General features: G+C 46.7%; 1 protein-coding gene across 2 annotated transcripts in view; it reads left to right on the top strand.

Annotated features, from left to right (window-relative positions):
- Positions 1–791: 791 nt before the first annotated feature.
- Positions 792–24,497, top strand: part of TEX2 (testis expressed 2) — a 108,406-nt gene continuing 84,700 nt past the window's right edge. For both annotated transcript variants that reach the window (XM_061144389.1, XM_061144390.1), the window contains exon 1: positions 792–917. The gene's annotated coding sequence lies outside the window, so the exon portion shown is untranslated. The remainder of the gene's footprint in view (positions 918–24,497) is intronic.

The raw sequence follows: 24,497 nt of genomic DNA, 5'->3' as shown, positions 1-24,497 counted from the left end.
TTGGCATGACCCACTCAGGGAACTGTCCTGAATTTCTCAGTAGGCAACCTCCAGCCAAACTAGCAAATCTCGCAACCATATTACTGTTTTTGAAGATAAAGAAGAGCTTATCTTTATTTATGGCAGTTGCACTTGAACTTCATTGCCATGAGGGACTTGAAATAATAAGTGCCTGCCTGTATATGTGGCTCTTGTACCAACTACCTACATCAGAATCACCTCGGGGGACGGACACTGAAAAATACATATTTTCCCCAGTCCCAATTCAGACACACGGAATGTGTGTTAAATATGTTTTACAAAATTCTCCAGGGTGAAGCTGGATAATTTTTAAGCCAATTTCTGGGACTGGACGGGAACAGATGTGTCTGACGGCCCTATGAAACTCAAATTCGAGTCAATGTGCCAAGCGAGGAGACCCTGGGGACCTCAGTTTCTCTTTCTGACAGAGGCAGATTCTGCCCCCACTTGTTGCTAGACTTTAGGAAGAGGAAATTAATAAATGCAAAATGCTGGGGAGAGCGAGGCTGCTGGACTAGGAGAGAAGAGGTCTCATCCCTTTCACCCCAGGCTCTTCCAGGTAACCCCGGCCGCCGCCCCTCTCCCCAGCCCCGTGGGCGGCGGCCTCTTTAACAGACCCGACCAATCGCACGCCCATTTCCGCGGCCGCTCCCCGGCGTGCTGGTAGGGGCTGGATTGGCCGGGCCTGGCGCGAGGCCGGCTCCGCCCCCGCCGCCCTCTGGTTGGCGGCGGCGGCCGCGGGCGCGGGGCGGGTCCGCCGGCGGGGCGGGGCGGCCGGTGCCCCGGGTGCGGGCGGGCGGCAGGACGGCGGCCCGAGCCCGAAACGGAGCGGGGTCTGCGGCGGCCGTGAAGCCCCGGCGCCGGCACAGTACAATGAGGGAGCCAGTGGATCCGGGGTGAGAGCTCCCGGGGCCGGGCGGAGCGGTGGAGGAAGCGCCCACCGAGAAGGCCGGGGCTGGGGGCGGCTCCGGCTCCTCAGGGTCCGGGGGCCGGCGGCTGTTAGCGCGGCTAGGCGCGGGGGTCAGGTCCCCCAGGGCCCCTCCCCGCTGTCACGGTCCCGGTTAAGTTGACAGGGACACCTACCCGCAAGGCCCCCGGGCGCACCCTTCTTTCTTCTGGGGGCGGTGTGGGGCGGTGTGGGCTTGACCCCGCCAGAGGTGCCCGCCGGCCAGCCCCCCAGCCTGCTGTCCACGGGCTCCGGACTCTGCCCCAGCCGGGGAGGACCGTCCACACGCAAACTGAGGGAAAACAGCTTGTAATTTTATGAATGGGGCCCCAGGTTCTGGTCTCCCCCGGCGCTCACGTCGCGAAACGCCTGGAAGTCGAGAACCGCAGTTACTTTTAAGTGGATCCTTTCAGAGGTTCTCAGCTCCTCCGGTTGTTTTTCGCCAGCTCTTGGAAATCGCGGGTGGCAGTGGGTGGTTCGCGTGCCTTAGACTTGAGACGACCGCGTTCCGAACGCCGGGGGTTTTGGAAGGTTAACAAGTGACATTGGGCTGAGGCCTAACGCCAGGTGCCCTGCCCGGAGCGCGGGGTGTGACGGCGGAGGCTGTGCTGCTGGCGAGCGCAGGAACGAATCGGTGGGACCAGAGATGGGCTGAACCGCTCCCCAGAACGCTCGGCTGACGCGGGAGTCGGTGCAGGGGAGATTTCCCCTCTTGAAAATGCCTTTTGGAAAACTTAGCCCCTCGGTGGGTTGATGGTTACTGAAACCATCGGTTGTTATGGTTACAGGGCATCCAATGTAAGGGCAAAGCCTGTCTCCACCCTCGCTCTTCCTCCAAAGCCGAGAAGTACTTTGTCACTACCGTCTTTAAGAGACGCTGCCCATGGAGGGCATACTTTTTTATTTGGAGGAAAAGCGTGGGCTCCATGAAGGCAGGAGTGCTGCCATATTCATGTTTGAAGTTCTAGGTTGTGACACCTTGGCTGCTCTGCGCAGACGTTGAAAAGAACCAGCCTTTGGCATGTTTTGATGGTTTTCATCAAAGGCTTTAAAGGAGTCCTTTCAGGAGCCTGATGTAAGCTGGAAGGAAAACAATGAGTAACTTTTATATGGAAACCAATAAGGAAAAACAGAGGTGCAAATGGTCCTTGAACTCTGGAATGGGGAGTGCTTGCAAAGTTTAGATTTTCTTTTTTTTTTTTGACCACCAGCTAATGGGATCTTAGTTCTGGGGCCAGGGATCAAACCAGGGCCCTGGGCAGTGAGCGCACAAAGTCCTTACCTCTGGACTGCCAGGGAATTCCTGAAAGTCTGGGTTTGTGGATTTAGAGCTGGGTGACACAGTGCAGCTTATCTCCAGGGAGGTATTGAAAGAGCAAAGGTGCCATTTTTGTCAGCTCTGGTTGTTGTTGTTTAGTTGCTGAGTCGGGTTCTACTCTTTGTGACCCCATGGACTGTGGCCTTCCAGGCTTCTCTGTCCATGGGGTTTCCCAGGCAAGAATACTGGAGTGGGTTGCTATTTCCTTCTCCAGGTGATCTTCCTGACCCAGGGATCAAACTGCTTGAGTCCCCTGAATTGGCAGGCAGGTGCTTTACCATTGAGCCCCTAGGGAAGCCCTGTCAGCTCTTAGCCAACCCTTAAATCATTACAGCATTCTTTCAGATTCTTCTAAAAGTTGGTGATTGAGCTAAACTTTATGTAAAACAAACAGCCTCCTGAGATGATGAGGGTAGAGTGGGATTTTTGCCATATGGTTTCTTTTTTTCACATGGGCCTCAGGGTTGGGGGTTGTGGAGAGCTGTGGGTGAACTGGACTTGCCTGCATTTATCTCCAGGAAGGGTGCTATGCCTGAGAGGAAGGAGATTAACAATCAGATTCAGATCAGATGATGGCGGTAATTGAGGCAACTGCCGAGTAGCCCAAGGGCTGGACAGAGGAAGGGGAAGAGAGAGTGCAGGGGTTTTGGTGGGACTAAGGGACCAGGACTTGTTGGAGGTTTGAAGGGCAAGTAGAAAGTCATCACGTGAGAGGATTGGAGAAATAGCATTGCCAAGTGTATCGTTTGAGATTATGGTTTTGGAATGCGTCTGGAAAAGAAGCAGGAAAGATTGTTGTTAGTCTTTTAGGTAGGATAAATATATAGGATGTTTGGGAGTTCTGGTCCCAGTGAAATGGCATGTAGTCAAAAAATATTCACTCAACTAATTTTTGTTGAGAGTTGGCCATGTGCCAGAAACTTTGAGGCATTCTGGGTATGATGGCGAAAAAAGGCAGGTCAGCAGGTTGTTTCTGCATCCATATGACTCACCTTCCCTCCCAAAGCTCATAACTTCTGAGGATTTACTGAAGCTCTTGAAGAAAGAAAGAGGTGAAATGCACAGAATATTACTTATTGTAAGAACGAAACAGGACAGTGGGGAAATCCCACTGTAGGTCACTTTTGGTATCAAACTGGATCTTCCAAGACTGCTTTTCTGTGTCAGATTTGGTATCTCTTCATCCTCATATCTGTTGATCAGTGTCTTTTGATGGTGGTGGTGGTGCTGCTGCTGCTAAGTCGCTTCAGTCACGTCCGACTCTGTGTGACCCCATAGACGGTAACCACCAGGCTCCCCCATCCCTGGGATTCTCCAGGCAAGAACACTGGAGTGGGTTGCCATTTCCTTCTCCACTGCATGAAAGTGAAAAGTGAAAGTGAAGTAGCTCAGTCGTGTCTGACCCTTAGTGACCCCATGGACTGCAGCCTACTGGGCTCCTCCGTCCATGGGATTTTCCAGGCAAGAGTACTGGAGTGGGTTGCCATTTCCTTCTCTGTTTGATGGTGTTAAGTTCTTTTTAACCTTTCCCTCTGTCAGTGAGTTTACTCAAAAGTTTGGAAGTCGGTCAGCTGTCCCTGCCCTCCAGGTGCTTCCAGTTCATTTTCTTTGCCTGAGTAGCCCTCAGAGTCAGCTTTCTTCTGTTTGATTCTTATTCTCACCAGTGTCCCCCTGGGGAATTGCTGAGGTCACAGGGAATTGTTTGTTCTTTAATTCTGTCCCAAAGCAAAAGGTGGTTGGTATAGAAAGAGCATTTGCTGAATTCCAGCTCTGCCATTGCTGCTTTCTCTGTGTATATTGGGTTGGCCATAAAGTTCATTCAGGTTTTCCCATAACATCTTATGGAGAAACCTGAACGCACGTTTTGGCCAACCCAATATATCCTCTTTTGTCCTTGAGCAGCCCTCTAAGGGAGACAGATGCTGGTAGCCTCAATGTTGGACTTCCCAGGTGGTGCAATGGTAAAGAATCCACCTGCCGATGCCAGAGACACAAGAGATGCAGGTTCGATCCCTGGGTTGGGAAGATCCCCTGGAGTAGGACATGGTAACCCGCTCTAGTATTGCCTAGAAAATTCCATGGACAGAGGAGCGTGGCAGGACAGTACATGGGGTCGCAAAGAGATATGACTGAGTGACTGAGCGGGCAGGTGCACGCAGGCGCACACACACAGAGTCTCAGTTTACAGGAGAGGAAGCTGAGAGCAGTTCAGTAACTTGCCCAGGGCATAAGCTGGTTAGTTGGTGGAACAGATCTTAGTTCTCTTACCAAGGATTGAACCTAGGCCCTCGGCAGTGAAAGCAGAGTCCTAACCACTGGACCACCAGGGAATTCCCTGGAACAAGAACTTCAGTCTAGGACTTTCTGATTCTAAATGTACTTTTTCCCATAGTATACCGCGTTGCTTTTCCAGAAGAAGAAAGGCAGTTTATCATAGTCTAGCACAGTGCCTTCTTGGACACATGAAAGGTCAGGTTCAGAGATGTTCAGAGAATTGCCACAGTTAATGTGCTCATGGTGGAGCAGGTGTTAGCACCCTGTGTCCTGCCTCTTTGCCAGGTGTGTTTTTGGGTAATTCATATGACTCTTGGGAAATCTGGGTTTACTGCCATGAAAAGGTGACCAGACTTATCAGGTCTGTATCACAGTGCTTCTATTTACTAGCTCTGTGACCTTGGGCAAACTGTTTTCAGTATACCTCAGTTTCTTTATTTGTAAAATGGGACAATGTTCACATTTCCACAAACGTAAGACAATACACTTTGTCTCATCTTAACATTTCTGAAAAGAAAAGAAAGTGAAGGTAAAGTTGCTCAGTTGTGTCTGACTCTTTGTGACCCCATGGGCTGTAGCCTACCAGGCTCCTCCATCCATGGGATTTTACAGGCAAGAGTACTGGAGTGGGTTGCCATTTCTTTCTCCAGGGGATCTGCCCGACCCAGGGATCGAACTCAGGTCTCCTGCATTGTAGGCAGATGTTTTCATGGTCTGAGCCACCAGGGAAGCCAAAGTATCTTTTAAATTTATGAGGTCTGACAGTTGTAGTTGGCAGGACTTCCTTTTTTTGTACATAAAATAATGGTGTCCTAGTGGGGTGAACTGTGAAGAAAGCTTAGTGCCGAAGAATTAATGCTTTTGAACTGTGGTGTTGGAGAAGACTCTTGAGAGTCCCTTGGACTGCAAGGAGATTCAGTCAGTCCATCCTAAAGGAGATCAGTCCTCGGTGTTCATTGGAAGGACTGATTTTGAAGCTGAAACTTCAATACTTTGGCCACCTCATGCGAAGAGTTGACTCATTGGAAAAGACCCTGATGCTGGGAGGGATTGGGGGCAGGAGGAGAAGGGGACGACAGAGGATGAGATGGCTAGATGGCATCACTGACTCTATGGACATGAGTTTGAGTAAACTCCGGGAGTTGGTGATGGACAGGGAGGCCTGATGTGCTGCGATTCATGGGGTCGCAAAGAGTTGGACACGACTGAGTGACTGAACTGAACTGAAGTGGGGTCCTAGGTCAGATGAACCATGCTAGTGCATTCTCTGTTGGTAGTTGTGAGGATTACACGAAGTCATTTGTGTGCCTGGCACAGCGTGAGCCAGGAACACGTGATGCTGTCGAATGACAGAACATAAGGTTAACTGGTAGGTGGCTCTGGAGGAAAGCTAGGGAGCATCTTGTAAGATTTGCCACTTGGAGCCCAGGTAGTAATCCATGATCTGTGGGCTGCAGGAACATTTTCTAGTTTGTGTAAAGCTCTGTCCTTTGGCTGACTCTTGTCCCCGTGAGAAGCATTAACTTCAGGAGCTAACCAGCCATGGACAGACAGCTTTCTGCCTATTCATTAAGTTCTTTGTCAACTTCAAATCCCAAGTTAAAAATAACTATCCTTATGAGAAGTTTGGAAACCTGGACTGATGTGAATACTCTTATGTGTGAATTTTAAAGCACCTCAGGGTTTTGTGCAGGATTCCATGTTGCCTCTGGCCAAGCTCCTTGTGATGCTTAATTGCATCGTGTGAAGTGTCTGTGCAGCCCCATTCATCAGAGTGGTGCTCAGAGGCAAGTACAGAAACCCTGAGTTTCTGAGTGAGGTGCAGAGAGCACTGCAGTTGGTATTAAGAGACCCATTGGCCGTCCTGGGGGTTTCTCCAGTTATTATGTGTGTCTTGGGCACTTCATTTCCCCACTCTGGACCTTGAAGTTCTCTTCAAAGTGAGGACTTGATTTCTTAGTCTCCTCCTCCCGCTCCCTCCAATACAGTGTCATTGATTATGTGAGTTTATGAATTGAAGGATCTGAGAAGTTAAATGTTTGAAAGGAAAGGGCTCCTGAAGTTTCAAGTGGATGTTTGTGCTAGTGCTTTTGTAATGAGAAAACTTGGGTAGGTGATAACAAGAAGAGTAACTGTCATTCATGGAGAATTGCTGTGTGCCAGGCACGTCCCACTTTTCAACCTCACATCATCCTGTGATTGCTTATGCTCAATTGTGTCTGACTCTGTGACCCTGTGGACTGTGGCCCCCCAGGCTCCTCTGTTCATGGAATTTTCCAGGCAAGAATACTGGGATGAGTTGCCATTTCCTACTGCAGGGGATCTTCCTGACCCAGGGATCAAACCCCAGTCTCATTTGTCTCCATTGGCAGGCAGATTCTTTACCCCTGTGCCACCTCGGAAGCCCTTATGAATAGTAGACCCTAGTATCAATCTTATTCTAAGATGAGAAAGCCGAAGTTCAGAGTTAAGTAACGTGTTCAGGATCATGCAACGAGGACAAGGGCTTATGGCTGGGACTAGAACTCAGGCTTATGTTGCTCCCCAGTGTGAGTTCTGTGGTTGTTTCAGGTGGACCCTGCCTCATTTTGAAATCTTCTAAGCCATGTGCCCTGGAAGTTTTCTCAGTTCAAAAAGTGAGATTTCCCTTTGCTTTGGGGTCATACATTCCCAGCCTCTTACTGTGTACTGACCCCAGTTTAAATTCTGAGTTCTCCTTTAGAACATCTGCTGTGTATTGGGAGAACTTTGTTAAATTTAAGGACGAACTCTATGGGAGTTGCAGAAGACTCTTTGGTTTTTCTTTGGTGAACAAAAGCCACAGGCCAGGTCACTGTGAGCATAGATAGGACTGTTGAGAGAAGAATCTGGCCTTTCTGTGAAGAAGCTGCTGGAATGGCTGATGGGTGGGCTTTGAAACAACTAGTGACCTTTGTTGGATTTGCCCAGAAGATTGGTTCTAAGGGCTTTCCCCCAAAGAGATGATTGGACAAACTGAGCCCCTCCTGGGCTTATCCTGACAGTTGAGACCAGGACAGGGCAAGAGGAGCCCTCTTCAACTTGTTTAGGTTTTGAGATTTAAAACCACCACCACCCCAATCCTTGTAGGATTATTCCTGCAAATAACCTTTGAGAATCACAATATGCATTTTGTAAGTTTCATTTCATGTTTGTTACTTAAAGCTGACATGAGCCGGCCTGTTCTCTTTCTCATTTTTAAGTCCTTTCTTACACTTAATGTTGTCTTTTAAGCAGTGTTCCTCAAGATGGTTCTGTGTATCATTTGGGGCTGGAAATACAAAATTTAAAAATCTTACCACTGAAAGGACTGACTGAACAGCGATCATCACTCATTAAACAAGTATCTATCTGAGTGTCTGCTGGAGCCAAGAATTGTGCTTAGCATTGGAAAGAAATCCAATGGGGAGTGAAACAGATGTGTTGCCTGCTGGCACATAGCACATTATGTAGTCTAGACAGTAAACAAGTCAACTGACGTGTGTGTTGTGTACATTAAATTGTGAGAAGTTGGAAGTCTCCTTCCTCTGAGGGGGGGAAGAAAACAGGCCCTAAGAAAGAATAAAAGGAGGGAGCCAGTGTTGGGAAGGCGCCTCAAGGGAGGGAGTGGCTTGTGGCCCCGGTGTGGCTGCGGTGAGGAAGGGCCAAGAGGAGCGGATAAAGGAGAGGCAGGTGCCTCAGAGAGCAGAGGGGAAGGGCTGGGACTCCGAGCCTGTCACTACTTGAGGCACCGTGGGAATGTCTTAGAGAGGTTTGCTGACTTACTTGGCCTGGGAGGGGATGAGCTTGTGTTTCTGGGTCCATGTTTCCATCATCCTGGGTGTAAAGTAGCCAGAGGGCAGCAGGTGGGACCGAAATGGCTCCTGCGCATGTCCACTGGAGGCATCCCTGCGTGGCGTGGTGTGGGGCGGCCACGTGCTAACCACAGCCCGGCCACTGGGCAGCGCCTGCCGTGGGGCCACTGCAGTGCCCGGCAGGGCTCACCTGAAAGCTGGGGTGGACTGGAAGCATTGTTCATCAGTCTGCAGGCATCTGCGTTAGTGTTGGGATGGGGAGGGAAGTTGATTGTCAGCCTTTTCTTCCGATAAGATGAGGCAGACAGTGGCCTTATTGTCAGGTGGTAAGCATGACGGCTCTGAGCAGCTGAGAGCAGAACCCACCTGAACCCGGCCTCTGAAGACGCTCAGTGCAGTGCTTCCTAACGCCCACCACAGCCCAGGATCACGCAGGAGGAGAACTTCATAAAACAGGTCACTGGCTGGGTTGGTTCTTGGCCTGGCTTGAGAGGTTTGGTAAAATGCTATGCATCCAGCCATATCAAAGTTTATAATTACCCTCCAGAATATGTGTTAGTACAGATTGAATTTGTGTATAATTGCATTAGTTCCTTGGGGAAAAAAAAAGTCCATTATTCGGGAGAGAAATTTTAAATACACAAAAGTAAAGAAGAAAAGATGAGCCTCTTGTATCTGTCACTCAGTTTGAGTAATTATCAACATTTTCCAGTCTTGTTCCCAGGTAGTTTCACATTTGAAGCATTGTTGGTGGATTTCCCGTCACAGTATAAATGTGTCTTGGGGATATAAAATCACATGGTAGATATGGTCCTAGAGAAAAAAATTCCTGCATGCTGCACCACCGTAATTACAGGACTGGTGTTAGTGGTCGCCATTCCAAACCTGAAATGAACATTTCTTGCAAGCCTCTTATAGACTTACTTATGAAAAGTAGGCACAAAATTAGATGGCCAAATAATTTGTGTATTTACTGAGAATATCAACTGTATTGGGCAATGTATAAGATATATATGAAAGAAGCTTCCCAGGTGGTGCAGTGGTAAAAAATCTGCCTACCAATGCAGGAGACGCGGGTTCAATCCCTGGGTCAGGAAGATCCCCTCAAGAAGGAAATGGCAACCCATTCCAGTATTCTTGTCTGGAAAATTCCATGGACAGAGGAGCCTGGGCAGGCTACAGCCTATGGGGGTAACAAAGAGTCAGACACAACTGAGCGTGTGCGTGCACGCGCGCGCACACACACACACACACACACACACACAGAATAAGACAGCCATCACAGTGGCTTGTGAAATCCTGGTCCCTTTCTTCCTCACAAGGAATCACATGTTTATTTTCAACATTCCTGGCAAATAAAATATACACAAACCCCAAACTATGAGACTAACTGAAAAGCACTATTGTTTGGTGTAATATTAAGTCCAGATTATAGCATTCACTTATAAAATCAAGGAGGACACAGCTATATGTTGAAAGTCTTTATCTGTTAAGCTTTTGTGTGTTTTTTAAGAAGAATTCAAACCTGCAGAGAACCTTGTAGTAGCCCTTCTGTGGAACTCTTTCCGACAGACCCTTCTGTAGTGTTGAGAATGTGCCCCATCTGTGCTGTCAGTATGGTGGCCTCTAGCTGCCTTGACTATCAAACACTTGCAAGGTGGCTAGTACAACTGAGATAATGATGTTTTAATCTTAATTCTCAGTTAAATAGCTCCATGTGGCCGCACTGATGGTGTCATAAACCCTGGAGCTACACTGTTCAATCTCTGCGATAGGAAAAATCCTGCAGAAACTAATTTGGACAACAAATGAGAGAGCACAATTCTTGGGTAGGTCCGGAATTCAGTACATTTTAGAGAAAAGGAGTTTGATTATGTAGAAGGAAGAACTGCCTCTTGGGGTTCATGGTCTTCCTCTAAGAGCACGGTTTTGGCAGCTCAGTAACCTGAGAGGTTAGATTTAATGCGGGATGTCTTCCAGGGCTCAGATCTTATGAAATAAGGAGTGACCCTGTCCAATGCAAAGCGCTTGTGCTGCTCTTGTGTCACAGAAGATTTCTAAGAGGTAGACGGGAATCTGTTGAGTGGCTCATATAAAGGTTTCAGGTGGTAGGGTGACCTCACCCTTGGTAGCTGCATTCACTGCCAGGGGCTTTAGAGGTTCAGAGGAGACATGCCAAGGGCCTGGGCTGTCTTAGGTACCTTTTTCCTCCCCAGCACATAGTACATGCTTAACAAATATGTTTCAAAACGGATGACAGTTTTTAAGAATGGATTTAAGAGCAAGTAAGGAGAAGAGCTTTAAATTTGTCTAGAAATTCTGAAAAATAGGTGCCAAAGGAAGTAAGTGTAATACCAGTGAGCTGCAGAGTGTATACAGCCAATATTTGCTGCCGGAGGTAATTGACATTTCTCTTCACTGCAAATGCAAGCTGGCTCTTATCTCGTCCGTTACCAGGTGCTGTTATTTTCATCTCTTTAACATCTCTTGAACGGTTCTCTTTCTCTTCAGCTTCGTTGCCACCACTGTAGTCTAAACATCTCTGTTGGTTTCGAAGGCGGCAGCAGCCATCCCCGTTCTTCCCACAGCCGCTTTCCCTCCGCTCTCATCTCCTCACCCCTCTGCAGCCAGAGTGCTCTCTTTCTCTTAAATGTTCCTAATAGGATCACGCCACGTCCTTGTTCCCAATCCTAGGAAGGCTTCTTGTTGCTCCGAGGATAAGAGCCACATTCTGAACCTGGTCTGCAAAGTCCTGTGTGTTTCCGCGCCCCCTGCCCGCCTCCGCTGCAGCCTGGGCCCAGGCCTCTCCCCTCTCAGTTAATTACAGTCCACGACCCTTCTCTTCCCAGCTGGAAGGGAGCTCAGCCTTTCAGGAACTGAACCACCTTGCATCTCCCTCTTTAGGAGGCAGCTCCGCCTCCTCACCTCGCTCCCTTTTTCTCTCTTGTTGTCTACACCACTTCTCGCTGTTGTTGTGACGTATTCTTTAGGAGACATCTGCTTTCCCACTTCTTCCAGGAGGGCAGGGACCTCGTCCATTGTGCTCACGATTATATACCCAGTGCCTCGCTCAGCATCTGACGAGCTTCTTAAATGTTTGCTGGGTGAGTGAATGAATGAATGAATGTAAGCACATTAGGCACAGGGGGGACCTTGGATTTATTGGAAGGATTGAATGGTTTTTAGAGCAGGATAATCTGAGAAGGGAATTGGCCAGGCTGGGGGCGGAGGGTGGAGGGATAGTCCGTGGGAATCTGTGGTTGGCACTGTCTGGTGGGTTTAGTGCTGTCTTACAGGAGAAACATGTCTTGACCCACACTTGAAAAGCATTTGCCTGCTGAGTTAAGGGGGGCCCTCTGTCTGACTTCCTATCCCTGCCCTCAGGGGGCATCACTCTCACTGAACATATGCTTAGTTGCACTGGGCTCCAATTTGAGAACTCACGATTGGAGTCTACCATATACAACCCACAGACAGGGATGTAGTAGTCTTCCTGTCTCTAGTCAGGATTCTGCCCTGTTCATGTTTGTCTCCCTTTCCTTGCTTTCCACCGTGGCTCTTATTCCCATTGGCACCCCTGGGCTCTGCTCCACAGGTGGTGGCGCGACTCCAGAATCATGCCAGGTGGGTCCTAAGAAGAGTTCTTGGCAGTGTTGTCCTCAGTCACCTCTGACTCTGCTACCCCACGGACTGTATGTAGCCCGCCAGGCTCCTCTCTCTGTGAGATTTCCCAGGCGAGGATACTGGAGTGGGTTGGAGGGGTTGCCATTTCCTCCTCCAGGGGGTCTTCCGACCTGAGGATCGAACCCTTGTCTCCTGCATTGGCAGGCGGATTCTTTACTGCTGAGCCACCTGGGAAGCACTCTTGGCAGCAGTGGGAGGGGATTCTAGTGCCTTGTCCAGGAAGAGACTTCCAGCCACTGGGAAGAACGGAAGGCAGCGGTGTTCAGTCCTGACCCTGCCGGTGAGGAGACGCCCTATTCTTGGACCACTTCTAGCTGAGGGGAGGAGCCTGCCGGTGCTCCTCAGACCCTCTTGTCATGTGGGAGAGACTCATAGGGGAACCCTGGATCTTCGCCAAAACTATGCATTTCTAACTAGGAAATGGAAGGACTTGGCAGAGATGGTGGTTACATTTCTTCTATAACTTCTGTGATTCTGAAGGAGAAAACTGGGATGTTTTCTCAGTTTGATGGGATGTCACTAGCTGGTTTCCTAGATAATGTGTGTTTTTGTTTTTATTTTTGGAAGGAAGGGACTGGTTCCCTGAACCAGAGCCTCCAATAACCAGAGAGGTCATGAAGACCAGAATGATATGTCTTTCAGGAGTCTTGCAAGTCTGGTTATAAGAAGGCTTTAAGCTGAGTATTAAGGGGACAGAAAAGAGTCCAGGAAAATGGACTCTGCAGAACCAGAGACTATAGAGACCTGTGTGACTTCGCAGCAGCGTGGGTACCGAAGTGGTGCCCAGGAACTCCAAGTGGGAACTGGCATCAGCTGGTTGAGAACACCACTGGTGGAGGGTGAGCAGGTGATGCCTCCATGCCCTGGAAACCTTAACAGCTCAGCCAGGTAACTGTGATCTGGTGGGAGGGAGGATTTGAATAGAGCCAAGTTAGTGTGGGTACACCTGGCTCTAAAAAGAAAACCCTCTGTGAGATTCATTATGTGTGCCCTGATCATGGAAGGCTGGAGGGAAACGTTTCAATGACAATAGAGCAGAGGGCAGGTTATGTCACTGTAGAACTCTGCCTGCCAGGCTGAGGGGCAATGCTTTTTTTTTTTTTTTCATAGACAGATTTTAAAACATGCCTCCTGGCAGGTATAGTGGACCAAGCAGATGTTTGTATAAGGTGAATTCCATTCAGAGTGGACCATGTGATAGATTCCAACCCTACCTTGCTGATCATTTTACCTCTGAGAGCAGGTAAAGGGAAGTGTGTATATGTGTGTGTGTGTGGTCCTGCTGGGACCTAACGGTGACAAATGAGGAAAAGCCAGTTGACAACGAGGACAGGGGAAGCCATGCAGAGATCAAGGGGACCTGTGGCTGCGGCCAGCAATAGGCAGAGAGCTCGGGGTAGGGGAGGCTGGCTTCACGGTGCCTGCTCTCCACCCTGCAGTCACTGGGCTGAGCATCTCCTACTTCATTTTGTTGCTTCCTCTGATCAAATTGAGGGACCTGCTCCTCGCCTGAGCTGGAAGGGAGGCCGTCCTTGTGTCCTCAGTGTCCAGATGTCTGTTAGAAGTGACCTCTGGAACTTCTGCTCAGGGCAGTGACTAGTCTGATGTGGCCCCTGTTCGGTTTCCCATTCCCCCACCCAGGTTCAGAATAGAAATAGTGGGGTCTCCTAGTACCTGTGCTAGGAAGTCCGAAGGGAGCCGTCCTCAGGGAAGGTTGAGCTGCGGGCTTTGGCTAAGTTCACAGGCAAGATCGAAGTGAAAAATAAGTCAAGAGTAGTGGAAAGCCCAGGGGAAAGGAGTTGCTTTTGTTTTAATTTCCCAGGGTAGGCTAATGTCTGTGGGGAGGTGATGAGTGGTATTCGATCCTGATGGGGTAGGTTATAGTAAAGCAGGAACATTAATTTTTTTTTTTTAAGGCTAAAACTCCCAACAGAAATGACTATTGATCATGCTGTGAGCCTGAAACCAAACTCATTTGGCCATTTGAGCTTTTGTCTTCAGGCTTGACTGTGATTGAGAGGGGTGTTGGCAGAGGCTTACTAGCCTACAGTGAAATTTTATTTCATGAGGTCTGATTTGTGGTACGAAAACCTCATAGAAGGAAAAAAGCACGATTTGAGTTTCTGAATTAGGTGATAAGAGTCGTTCTTGGCAGCACAGGGAACGAATACAGGGCCCAGGGTTTTCTCGGGTGGATGGTCAAGAGGTTCTTCCAACTAACAGAGTGTTAATCTCACAAATTAAAATGTAAGACATGTTTAAAGTACATACATTTTTGACTTGCAGCTAAGAAGAAATCTTCCAGAAACTGCCGACTTAACTGTTTTCTAAAACCTCCCTCTACTGGGGCTTGATGAGAATTTTAACCTTCCTATGTTATCTGTCAGAGTTGTTGACCTGTTAACTTCAATTTCCCTTCCCAGAAATGCCGTCCTGCCTCCCCTGGGCCCCTCCCAAGTGCTGCAGTGGGGTCTCCTGGCCTCTTGCCCACCTCTGCGCTAAGTGAGCACAGAGCAGGTGGGCTCCAGTAATTGGTTAGTGTTGAGTGAGATGGGTGCTCAAGCTCAGGAAGAAAGGAGTATTTTTTTGGCCACATTTTTCTGTTTTAGGAGTTCTTTTCTACAAGTGAGCAAATTGGTACTTCAAGCACGATGAGAGGTTTTTGGTTTCTTGTTTTGGCCACAGTGAGACAGGGGCAGGTACGCGGTTCAGCCCTGTCGGCCCCTCTTCCTGCCTGTGGTTGTGGAGGGCACATCAGTATCTCTCAGTGGTGTGATGCTGTTGCTAAGGACCGAGGGGTCCGGCCAGACAAGTGGGGAGCCTGGAGACTGGCTTCAGAACGCCTCCTCCCACCACCGTGATGATTTCAGGTCAGATTCTCTGAGGCTTGAGAAAGGGCTTGTCAAACAGGTTATCCCCATATTGAGTTAGTGTGGGCTGATCCTCCAAGGATCCCTTGAGCACTCAGCAGATGACACTGCTCAGAAGCCAGTGGCTGTGCTTGGGGACTGTCACTGGGCGGGCCTGGGCTCTCAGTGAGTGTCCGTCTTCCGTGACTCTCCTAAAGGAAGTCCTTACCTGCTTTGCCTTTCTTTTTTTTTAAGATGGCATTTCAAAAATCTTAAAGCAGGTATTTGAATAGCAGTTAAACATGATAAATTCTTAATTATAACGTGGTTGAAAGTGAAAGTCGCTCAGTCATGTCTGACTCTTTGCAACCCCATGGACTATACAGTCCACGGAATTCTCAGGCCAGAATACTGGAGTGGGTAGCCTTTCCCTTCTCCAGGGGATCTTGCCAACCCAGGGACTGAACCCAGGTCTCCCACATTGCAGGCGGATTCTTTACCAGCTGAGCCACAAGGGAAGCCTTATAAAGTGGTTAGTTAGATTCTTTTTTCCCAGGTTAATACTTTATAAGCCAACGTGCCAGTTTTTCTTTTTTTCTTTTTTAACTAAAGTATGTTTTGGAATTTTCATTTGTTTTTCCATTTTGGGGCTATTTGTGGAGTGTCTAGAAAGTAAGCAGCTGTTTTCCCAGTAAGGTCTTGTCTAGAAAGTAACCAGCTCTTTTCCCAATAAGGTCTTGGTTCCAGGAGTAAAAGTCCTGGCGACGCTTTGGGAGGCGCTAGACCAGTGTCGTCTTCCTGGAGCAGAACCTCACCCTTCTCAGACGGCCTATAGAGCATGCATCTACCATCCAGAGGGGTGTGGATCAAGATACTACTGCCCCCCCCCCCGCCCCCTTACTAAAAACAATCCACCGAGTTCTTTTAGTCAGGGTTTTTAACTTTGGGCTGGGGAAGGGAGAAGTCTGTTTTCTCACAAGTTGAATGTGAAATCTTGTGGGTATTTGTGGATGTGCGTTTGGCCGAGTGACAGTGGTGGTGGGCTGGGGTGTTCACATGCATCAGGCTAGGTTAAGGAAGAACTCCAGCTCTAAAGTTCCTTTATGTTTCGTCTAAAAAGCTCTGAAGCCATGTTTTTGGAAAGGAGGGACCAATTCACAGTAGAGGGGAAACCTGGAACAGTCTCCAGGGTCCCAGTGGGTGGAAGTCTGTGCGTGCAAGCCTGGCTTCTCCTCACCAGTCATGCCAGGCTGGCCTAGACCCCTGAGATTCTCTTTCCTCACTACTGGCCTCTTCGCCCTCCTCAAATCCTTAAAATGTCCTTTGTGAGAGAGCACTGGATAAATTTGTCCTCTGAACCAGGTATATTATACCAAGATATCTTCTCCTTGGTTTCCTTAATCAATTTCTTTTGATCAGTGCTCCAGTCTCCCCCCTCAACCCCCTAAATTCTCACAGGGCTTCTCTTTTCTTGGGTTTATCTCTTTTATACCACCTTTTCTTCCTTCTGTTTTTATCCTAATGCCTTCTAAGTTAATCTTTTCCCTCTTGTGGGCTTTTCTGTTGGGTCTGGTGATTCTTGGTCTGCAGCCAGAAAGGGGGCCCTGAAGTAGAAAGAGAACTGGGAGTCTGAGCCTTGCAGCCTTGTTTGACTCTGCCCCTTGGGGTCTTAGCTTACCATTCCTAGCCTGAAGTCCAGCAATCTACTCTTGCAGCCTCTAACTGTTCAGGAACCCACATCTGCCCTCACTGTCACTGGCTCCCTCCTTTCCTTGTGGACCTCATGTGTGTCCTAGGATGTGAGCTCTGCTTATGAAAGTATGATTCTGTTTTATATTCCTTGTTCTAGTTTTGCTAGAGGCAGAAAAGACAGAAGAAATTGCTTTCAGAAGTACCGTTCTTGGGACTTCCTTGGCGGTCCAGCGGTTGAGACGCTGTGCTTTCCACTGCCAGGGGCTTGGCTTGGGTTCAGTCCCTAGTTGGGGAACTAAGATTCCCCCATGCCATGCGGTGCAGCCAAATAAAAAAAAAAAAAGACCATTCTTCCAGGGGCAGACCAATATATAAGACAGCACTGGTGACATGTGTGTTGTTATAACAGAACCCTGTTACATATACAGTCAAAGTGATCATCATCTACCTTTGGTAGTTTGAGTTTCTTCCCCTCTCTGAATTTCTCCCCTAGTGTCCTGGGGGGTCAGGGATCTGGCCCTGAAAGGTGTCTTGGAGGAAGGTCTTCTTCTCTTGCTACTTCTGAGGATTCAGTAGCTCCCCGGCAGCACACACCTTCATGTGAAGGTGGGCATGTGATCGGGAGGCTCTGCTTAGGAAACCAGATCTCTTAATTGATAGAGCCAGCTCCTGCGCTAGTAATGCAAGCTGTTGGTAATTACAAAAAACCTACCGTGAAACTCATCTAAAATTAATGAAGAGTCAGTGCTGTGGATTGTAAATACAGAGGAAGTTATGGCCCTGGCTCTCAGTTTTCCGAAGGTGAATTATTTCTCGCCAGCCCCTAAGTTTTCCTTCTCCCCATTGTACCTGGGACCCCAGTCAGTTTACCTCCCTCCTCCTCTGTCCCATTTTAATGGAAAGCTATCCAAAAAGTGCAGTGCATTCCCAAGTCAGTTGTTTGGGATTATCCATTCCACTTTTCTATGAATGCAGAGAAGTGAAAGGTCTGTTTACTGTTTAAAGAAAACAGTAAAACGTGGGAAACAAAAACTTGGGAGTGAAAACCAGCCTGATGAGTAGAACATGTCTGCTTTTCCTGACTTCGATTTTTTAAAAAGGAGGACTGTTCAATATTTCATTTCATATGTATGTCAGCATGTGAAGTTCTCTAGACCACCGCTTACATATGCCATGATAGATGGCTGAGGTATTTTGAGGCTAAAATCTCTATTCCTTTGGTGACATGTACTTTACAGGCTTACCAGCCCCCCTTGATTTAATAGGCAGGATCTCTGGTCTGTGTGTGCTTTTATGTGACTTGAAAAGAAACTGACTAGTCCATTTAAATAGATTTCAATTAGGATAATGGCTTTGAGACATCTCAAAATGGTACATTTACTAGACTATTTAAGATAGTATTGTCAAATTATAGCAAATAGAGTTAGAAATTATTTTGCAATTTTCTCAGCAGATTGTGATTTCCCCTTCGGTATATCTAAGTCATTCTGGAAATAATAGTGTAAAGGTACCTTTTTCTAAAAACTGATTATTTTCCAAATACAGTAGTATCTTTTGGTTTAGAAGAAATGCTAGAGGGAGATGGTAGTCCAGGAGAACAAGCAGAAAGCAGTCATTTTCAGCCATTCATTGTACCTTTGGTCACATTTTTGGAAGAAAACCAAAAATTGCCCTTTGTGTGAAAGAATATTGGTAACTGGGTACACATGAAATGAGAGTGAGATTTTAGAGTAACAAAGTCACTTTCTTCCATGGCTTGTAGAAACAAAGGGTGTGTGATCAGCAGGTCCAGCATCTGCGATTGATGGAAGTGGAGAGTTTATGTAATCTGTAGTATATTTAAATCTCCATGTTAGAAAAACCTCACAGAGAGCAAGTTTATTAAAACAAAAATAAAAAAAATAATTTTTAAATGGGAGGGCAAATGTACATGTATTAATTCTTACAGAATGTTGAAAATTCTTTAATATCTAGGACACAGTGGGTTGAGAAGGGTCAGAGACCAGTGGAAACAATTACTTTAGGGTTACATTTTGATGTAGAAATGCTCAGTCAAAGATAAAACTTGCCTGGGAGGAAAGTTTCTATGGAGATGTGTCCTGTATCTTAAGTGATGTACTGAAGCATTGAAGACTCAACATTAATTTTGATCTTGCTTAGGAAGCTGGATAAAATAGTGTGTTTCTGGGTTAAAAAAAGAAACAAAAAACCAGTAAATTATTATGACATGTTACTGGCTTGCAGTGGGAAATGTCAACATCCAAGAGTCCAAAGCAAACTCAGGAGTCAGCATCCTAAGTGCAGACCTCGCTGACTCATCATCTTGATTTCAGGGGCTGTCATAGCTCTGGGGTCCGGTGGGCCGTCGTCGGGCATCCCCAGGAATGTGGGGGATGCACACCACAAAAGGAGTATGGTAGCTAGTACTGCCGATTCCTACTATACTTCTTGGGGAAAAGTATTTGACCTTAGGCAGGTCCTAACTTGTTAGAAACCAGAGGTGGCTCTGAGAAACTTTGCATGCTTACTTAGTTGTGTCTGACTCCTTGCAACCTCATGGACTGTAACTCTCCAGGCTCCTCTGTCCATGGGATTTCCCAGGCAAGAATACTGGAGTGGATTGCCGTTTCCTTCTCCAGGGGATCTTCCCAACCCAGGGGTTGAACCTGCATCTCTTGAGTCTCCTGCACTGCAGGTGGATTCTTTACCACTGAGCCATCAGGGAACCTGGTTTCCCAAAATAACCCAAAGGAAAAAGTTCTGCTGCCCTTTAAGAGTAGTGTTTTAACTACTTTTAGGCCATACACTTTTGATCATCTGAACACTATGAGATCTCTCTAGAAAACCACACATGTACACACAGATCAATTTTGCATGTAGACGTAAAAATCCTTGATTTACAGTAAGATGCAAGTTTTTGGAGAGAATTTTAGAAGGGAGTTTGCCGTTATTATACCATTTTTCATTGAAGAGTTCAGACTGTGGCTTGAAAATGTACCTTGTGGGTTGTTGGGCAGTACGTTTGAACAGGGCTGGGAGCTGCAGCCAGGCCTCATTCCGAGAAAGTCATGTGACCTGAGAGTAGTTCTTCTGGAAGGTGTAGCTCCCTTCCCCTGCAGAGCTGGGCCCAGTATTTCCCATTAGGGACTTTGGGGAGAAGGTTCTTTTTGTCTAAGGGCAAATTATGTAGAAAAGCAGTACCAACTCTGCATTTATTTCCCTAGTTATTTATGTGTGTTTTCCCTTAGAGTGGAAAGACAGATACAGCCTTTGACCCAGTGGGTTTTTAGAGCCCGAAGTAAATTTGCTAGGTAAATCACTTGTTATATCAGTTTTAAAGGAGGCATTGCCTGCCTTATTATGGCATAACATGACTTCAGAGTTCTCCCATTTGAGAATATGTGTTTAAGAAAGTACCTTGAGAAAACTGCGTTTATTGGATTTGTGTCCTGGCTTCAGATCATCTGTTGTGCTTTCCAACAGCCTTCTATATGAGGCAAGCAGGGAGTCAGGTGCTTCTGACACAAGGGCGGGCCCTGGAGCCACAGGTCTGGAGTCCTGTTGTTAGCAGCAGCTCTTTAGTTTCCACTTCTGACCCCTTCCCGCCACCTCAGTGGATGGTGACTTGCAGAGGAGGCTTTATTTATGCCATTGAGGTCTTAAGAACTCAGCACCACTCAAGAAGATTCCCCCTTGTCCCTGAAGGATCCTTATCTTTGACACAGCATCCAGGTCAATGGTATAGTCAATGGTATGGTTTTTCCAGTAGTTATGTACAGATGTGAGAGTTGGATCACAAAGAAGGCTGAGTGCCAAAGAATCGATGCTTTCAAACTGTGGTGCTGGAGAAGGCTCTTGAGAGTCCCTTGGATGTCAAGGAGATCAAACCAGTCAATCCCAAAGGAAATCAGCCTTGAATATACATTGGAAGGACTGATGCTGAAGCTCCAATACTTTGGCTACCTGATGCGAAGAGCTGAGTCATTGGAAAAAACCCTGATGCTGGGAAAGATTGAGGGCAGGAGGAGAAGTGGGCAGCAGAGGATGAGGTGGTTAGATAGTATCATCGACTCAATGGACATGAATTTGAGCAAACTCCAGGAGATAGTGAGGGACAGAGGAGCTTGGCGTGCTGAAATTCATGGGGTCGTAAAGAGTTGGATCCAACTTAGTGACTGAACAACAACCCAGTTAGAATTTCAGTTTCCTAAAAGAAATGCATTTTCTGAGCAGAAACAATGTACAGAGTGGTCCTGTGAAAGGAGAGGGACCATGCCCACAGTCCTCAGTTAGGAAGGTTTGTGTTCCTGGGGAGGGTATTACTGAATAAAGAGGATCTGAGTTTTAAATTAGATCTCACTTGTTCATAACAACAGTTATAATATGTTACATTCAGGAGCTAAAACCTGATGCCCAGTTTCTAAAAATATACTCAACTGTAAATGACAGGCTTATCTTCTCTACTGTATGGAATTTTCTGAAAAGGATATAAACAAGTTACTTAGGTATTGTATGTAGTGTTCATTCATTGATTCAACCAACCAGTAAATATTTTAAGTGTCTGCTCTGTACAAAACTGGGGTCACAGCAGCAAATAAACTATGTTTCTGCCTACATAGAGATGTATTTTGTGAGGGGAAGAAGTTAGTAGCCATATAACATAGTGTTCTGAAAAATAAAGAGACTAAAGGGACGGGGAGACGTCCTTGGAGAAGGTCTTTCTGAGGAGGAACATTTGAGAGGAGTCCTGCCATTATTTTTACTGCCACAAATTTGGGGGAATAACAGTTGTCTTTGAGGCCATGGAATTCATGAGGCTTCTCTGAAGAGACTGTGATTAATTTGAAGGACCTTTTGAAGAGTCAGGACTTTGGCGTCAGTGACCTTTTGAGGGAATGATCTGGCCTTATCTGGTTTGGTGCCCTCTTTTCCTTATTGTCAGTTTTCTTGCGGCAAGAACAGGAGGAGAGATGAAGTTGCTGCTGACTTCTTGGCCGAGGTTCAAAGCAGACTGAGCATCTCCCTGCTTGCTGTCCAGTTGGCTTTGAGCTCTGCCACTGTACCTGGCTTTCTGATGTTATCTGTGCCCAGCAGTCTTTAAAATGTGTGAACCCATTTGTTAATTTTTGCTTTTGTTGCCTTTGCCTAAGGAGACGAATCTAAAAGAATAATATCAAAGAGCGTGTTGCCTGTGTTTTCTTCTAGAACTTTTATGATTTCAGGTCTTACATTAAAGTCTTTAATCCATTTGAAGCTTATTTTTATATTTGGTATAAGAAAATGGTCCAGTTTCATTCTTCTTCATGTAGCTGGCCAGATTTCCTAACATCATTTGTTGAAGAGGCTATCCTTTCCCTATTGTATATTCTTGCCTCCTTTGTTGTTGATTAATTACCATATAGGTGTTAGTTTATTTCTGAGCTCTTTGTTCAGTTCCATTGATTTGTATCTGTTTTTGTGTCGGTACCATACCATTTTGATTATTACAGTTTTGTAGTACAGTTTGAAATCAGGGGATGTGACACGTCCAGCTTTGTTCTGCTTTCTCAAGATTGCTTTGGGTATTTGGGATCTTTTGTGTTTCCATATGAATTTTAGGATTTTTTTGTTCTAGTTCTGTGAAAAAATGTCATTGATATTTTGATAGGGATTGCATGAAATCTATAGATTTTTCACAGTAAAGGAAACCATCAACAAAATGAAAAGGCAGGCTACTGAATGGGAGGAGATATTTGTAAGCGATACATGCACACACAAAGGAATATTACTCAACCATAAAAAAGAATGAAATCTTGACATTTGCAACAACATGAATGGACCTAGAGTGTTTTACGCTAAGTGAAATGAGTCAGAGAAAGACAAATACCATATGATCTCACTTTTGTGTGGACTCTAACAAATCAAACAAAATAAAACAAAAATAGATACAGAAAATAAAGTAACTGGTGGTTGCCAGAGGGGAAAGGAGTATGTGATGGGCAAAATAGGAGAAGGGGATTAAGTGGTACAGACTTTCAGTTATAAAATAAATTAAGTGATGGGGATGTAATATACAACATAAGGAATATAGTCAATAATATTGTAATTATTTTCTATGGTGATAAAAGGTTACTAGACTTATCATGGCTGTCATCTCATAATGTGTTTAAATGTCTAATCATTGCTATACACCTGAAACTAACATAGTATTGTATGTCAACTATATTAAAAAAAAGAAAAATTAGGAAATTTTAAAAATAAATGAAAAGTAAAAATAAAATGTATGAACCGACTTCTTCACCTGTCACTTCAGAGGTCTAACCACATGATTTCTTTCCTTAGGATGTTCACCACACCATATGACCTGAGCTGGCCCTTAGTCCCAGACACAGGGGGCCTGTTTATAGGGTGAAATATGGCAACCATTGGCCTAAGGCTGTTTTTTCCTGAACATCATTTGTAAGCATTGAATCACAAAATTATGAAACAATTTTTTAGGAAGCGGTATACTTCCACCAGGGCTTCCCAGGTAGCTCGGTGGTAAAAGAATCTGCCTGCCAATGCAGGAGACATGGGTTCAGTCCCTGGGTCGGGAGGATCACCTGGAGGAGGAAACGACAACCCACTCCAGCATGCTTGCCTGGAAAATCCAATGGACAGAGGAGCCTGGCAGGCTACAGTCCACGGGGTCGAGAAAGAGTTGAACATGACTTAACAGCTAAACGGCAACAACACTTCTGCCAGTGATGCTGTGCTAAGGTGCTTCCGTTGTGTCTGACTCTTTGTGACCTCATGGACTGTAGCCCGCCAGGATCCTCTGTCTGTGAGGTTTTCCAGGCCAGGATAGTGGAGAGGGTTGCCATTTTCTACTCCAAGGGATCTTCCTGACCCAGAGATTGAACCTGTGTCTCTTATGTCTCCTGTATTGACAGGTGGGTTCTTTACCACCACCTGGGAAGGCCCCCCAGTGATGCTGCCACCCTTTGATACATTTTTTCACACGTGACATGTTAATGAAGCCCACAGTTGTTCCCGTGGCCCCACATACCCAGGGTACATTGATAACAAGGGTTTGTTTAGGGCCACCATGGACAGATCCATTGCTAAAAGCTTTCCACTAGTCCTCAGACATCCTGTGGTTACTGTTGCCCCTTGGCAGACAAGGAAGCTGACTCTGGTCAGGGAAGGAAGGGGTCTGGCCACTTGAGAAGAAGCCTGTGCAGAAGCTAGTGTAGAACTCTTTTCTTCCCCACACAGATGCTCTGAGGTCGACTTTTTCCTATTTCGTAGATGAAAAACTGAAGCTCAGAAAGATCATGTAACCTGGCTGAGGTCACGTAGCTGGTGAGGGGCTGAGCTAGGGTTTGCACACAGTCTGAAATGGAAACTCAGGTTCTTCCCACCCTACATGGTGCCTGCCTCCCCGGCCAGAGGCCACCTGCCCCTTGCTTCCTTCTTCCCTTTGTAACTCCGCCACCACCCTCCTCTTCTTCAGCATCGCCTCCGTCACTTTGCCCAGCATCTGAGCCAGTGGCCTAGCTGAATCTGTGCTGGGCCGGGGGTCGTGAGCTGGGCCAGGAGTGCCACATTGAGAAGAGCCGCTGTTTCAGGTACCTGGAGGGTTAATAGACTTTAAAATATTTGGGACAAACTTTATACACACGTTATACACCCACATTTATGTACATATGTAGTGTGTATATATGTGTGTGTGTGTATCTGTCTTTATCTCCGTAGAAGAGAGAGAAACTCTCTATCACTCTAGCATCTCAAACATACAATTTTTAAGCTGTGTGTTTTCATTGTGGGGCTTCCCGGGTGGCTCTGGCAGTAAAGAGTCTGCCTACAATGCAGGAGATCTGGGTTTGATCCCTGGGTAGGAAAGATCCCTTGGAGAAGGGACTGGCAACCCACTCCAGTAT

Source organism: Dama dama, chromosome 5 (genome assembly GCF_033118175.1).
Source record: "Dama dama isolate Ldn47 chromosome 5, ASM3311817v1, whole genome shotgun sequence".
In the NCBI taxonomy this organism is placed as follows: domain Eukaryota; kingdom Metazoa; phylum Chordata; class Mammalia; order Artiodactyla; family Cervidae; genus Dama; species Dama dama.
Note: the sequence above shows the minus strand (reverse complement) of the source record. Positions and strands in the feature narration are given on the sequence as shown.